We start from the raw sequence: 3,709 nt of genomic DNA, 5'->3' as shown, positions 1-3,709 counted from the left end.
ATGCAAGCATGCCTACTTTGGGTGTCTCAAGGACTGCTACGGTAGAAAATCGCCATGGAATATTAGATGACATGCAAGGAATGCTACAGGCTGTATTTCTTGCTCCAGCAAGCTATGAATCATTGCCAAGTATGTCTGAAGCTGAACTAGATGATATTCAGTCTAGTTTTACAGATATGGAACATAATGTGGCAGAGGATAGAAATATGGAACATAATATGACAGAGGATGTGAGTCCTGCTGAAGATAATACTATGAGGATAGAACATGATATGTACACAAGATTCTTTAAGGATGCACACACAAGGTTGTACCCTGGTTGTGAGACATTTACCAAGTTGTCATTTTTAGTCCACTTATATCACCAGAAGTGTTTACATGGTTGGACTCAAGAATCCTTCACATCGCTGCTTGGTCTGCTATCTAAGGCACTTCCACCTGAGGCAAATCTACCTAAGACATATTATGAAGCAAAAAAAATCATCCGTGCTTTTGGTCTTGACTATGTGAAAATCCAAGCATGCCCAAAAGATTGCATGCTTTTTCGAGGAAATAGAGCTAAACAAGAGACTTGTCATGTGTGTAAAAGCTCTCGATGGAAAGATATGAAGAAGAATGGCTCTGCAGCTCAACCAAAAAAGAAAAAGAAGCCAGCAAAAGTGTTACGTTATTTTCCGTTGATACCAAGACTCCAAAGGTTATTTGCAACTAACAAAACTTCCGATGATATGCGATGGCATGATGAGGGACGTACAAAAGATGGCAAACTGCGACATCCAGCTGATGCAGAAGCTTGGAATGATTTTGATAGAAGATATCCTGAATTTGCAAAAGATGCTCGTAATGTACGCCTTGGTCTTGCAAGTGATGGATTTAACCCATTTAGGAACTTGAGTTCTACACACAGCACTTGGCCAGTGATGCTCATTCCTTACAACCTACCACCTTGGATTTGCATGAAGCAAACATCTTTAATTTTGTCGATGATCATTCCTGGACCAGATTCTCCAGGGAATGATATTGATGTATATTTGGAACCATTGATCGATGAGCTCTTAGAGTTGTGGAGGGGAGTGGAAACAATTGACGCCTCTTTCCAGAAGACATTTTATCTCCGAGCTACACTATTGTGGACTTTAAATGACTTTCCAGCATTAGCTTACCTTTATGGTTGGAGCACAAGTGGTACATACGCATGTCCTTCTTGTGGTGCGTCAACAAAATCATTTTACCTAAATAAGAGTAGAAAGACATGTTATATGGGTCATCGACGATGGTTGCCACATGATCACAAATATCGAAGGCAAAAGGAGCAGTTTGATGGGACTGAAGAGACCGAAGATCCCCCTAAAACAATGAGTGGCACTTCTGTTCTGACAATGTTACAAGGCAGAGAGTTTGTGTTAGGGAAGAAGGTCTGCTTTGCAAAGAAGAAAGGTAGAAACACCAAAAGGAATGACCTGGACCATCAGAAGGGCAAGCGTAAAAGAGGAGAAAGTGAGAAGAAATTAAATGCCAACCGAGGTAAGAAAGAAAAGAATCCAGAAGATTGGTTGAAAAAGAGGTCAATATTTTTCAAGCTACCATACTGGGAGGAGAACAAACTAAGACACAACCTGGATGTAATGCATATAGAGAAAAACGTGTGTGAAAATTTGATTGCAACTTTGCTGGATATTTATTCTAAAACAAAGGATGACCTGAATGCACGACTAGATTTAGTGGAACTTGGAATTCGGGAAGAATTGCATCCTGTGGTAGATGACCAAGGAAAGCAAAAGGCACCTGATGCACCTTTTACTATGTCTAGAGAGAAAAAGGAGATTCTTTGTTCCGTACTTCGGAATATTAGAACACCTGATGGCTATGCATCAAACATTTCTAGGTGTGTCAACATGAAAGAGTGAAAATTGAGTGGACTAAAGAGTCATGATAATCATGTTTTGCTGCATGATATTCTTCTTGTAGCACTCCGATCATGTTACCCCAGCAAAGATGTCATGAGAATAGTCATCGAGTTAGCTGATTTCTTCAAGAAATTATGCTCCAAGGTATTAGATGTGTCTGAGCTCGACAAACTTCAAGAAAGTATTGTGGTGACACTTTGTAATATGGAGAGAACTTTTGTTCCATCATTTTTTACTATAATGGTGCATTTGATGGTGCACTTGGCTGAAGAAGCAAAACTTGGTGGCCCTGTGCACTATCGATGGATGTATCCTCTCGAGAGGTATTTTGTTTATCTTTTGCCTTGTCCTCTTGAATAATTCACAGGAATAACATATTTTTTTAATTGTGTGTAGGTTTTTTGTTCGACTTAAGGCACTTGTGAAGAACATAGCTCATCCAGAAGGTTCAATTGCTGAAGAATATAAAACTGCAGAATGCATGACTTTCTGTTCAAGGTTCATAGAAGGAACTACATGTTTTACAAGGCCATCTAGAAACCCTGAACCTTTAGACAAAATAAAAGATATGTACCTATTTAACAGTGCGGGTGAATCAATTGGAAAAGGTAGCACTGCAGCCCAATTTGACAATCAGCTTCTTGTTCAGGCACATAGATATGTCTTGCGACACTGTGATGAACTAGAATGTTTTCGCAGGTGAGCAGTATAGCTTTCTCTTGTTTATTTGGTTTACATAACTTGATGACTTGATACTATAATTTGTTATCTTATTTTAGAGAATTTTTGGATGACCAGAAAAGTAAACAGTGTCCCTCAACAAGTTTAACACCTTCTACCATAGAGATGTTGATTGATCAACACTTTGCTGACTGGTTGGAACAGAAGGTACATCTTAAAATGATGTTTATGAATTTAGTAGGAGAATGGATGTAATTATTTTCTTATGTACATGTTATACTAGATGATGGACTAGGGATCACTGAAAAGACAAGAGCAATCGCTGAAAAACCAAGAAAATGTGGTGTGCAGTACAGTGGCTATATTGTTAATGGTTTCAGGTTCCACACCATGGGTCGTGAGGCTGCACGATTGACACAAAACAGTGGCGTAGTGAACATTGCAACAGATGGAGTTCATTATTATGGCAGATTATCAGATATAATAGAATTGTGGTACAAAGACTACAAGGTGGTGCTTTTCAAATGTGACTGGTATGATGTCCACCACCGTGCTGGTTTCCGAAAAGATGATTTTGGATTCACTCTTGTGAATTTTTCTCGAAAAATACATACTGGAGAGAAATTAGAGCATGATCCTTTTGTATTCTCTTCACAAGCGAAGCAAGTTTTCTATGTTGAAGACCCGAAAGCTAAAGGATGGAACGTGGTGGTAAGAGTTAAACCAAGAGATGACTTTGACATGGGTGATGAACTATCATCAGATGAAACATATTAAATCTGCTTGGGCTTTCAGTTCCTGGCTCCTAGCATGAATAATTTGAGCTTTTTTTCTTTTGATTTGGCAAACAATCAACCTGTTAAAGACATGGATACAATGCTTATCTCAATGTTTATTAGATGACACTCCCTACATCCTACTGTGGTAGTTAATTTTGCTGTCCTTTCTGGCAGGCTTGTGAACCTGAAAAACTCGTGTTCTTAAATTGTTACAAGCGACCCCCTTGTGTTCCCGGTTTCATGTGAGGATTTGGCTATGTTGTTTAGAATCAAATGTTCTGCTGGGCTCTTTTTCTTTGCCATGCCTGTTGTGTGAGTTCTGTCACTCCAAAATTTGAGTGC

The 3,709-nt window shown here is 39.1% G+C and overlaps 1 pseudogene; it reads left to right on the top strand.

Moving 5' to 3' along the window:
* The first annotated feature begins 521 nt into the window (after positions 1–521).
* Positions 522–3,486, top strand: LOC140221360 (uncharacterized; annotated as a pseudogene).
* The last annotated feature ends 223 nt before the right edge of the window (positions 3,487–3,709 follow it).

Source organism: Setaria viridis, chromosome 1, assembly GCF_005286985.2.
Source record: "Setaria viridis chromosome 1, Setaria_viridis_v4.0, whole genome shotgun sequence".
NCBI classification, from domain to species: Eukaryota; Viridiplantae; Streptophyta; class Magnoliopsida; order Poales; family Poaceae; genus Setaria; species Setaria viridis.
This window is presented reverse-complemented; position numbering and strand designations above follow the sequence as displayed.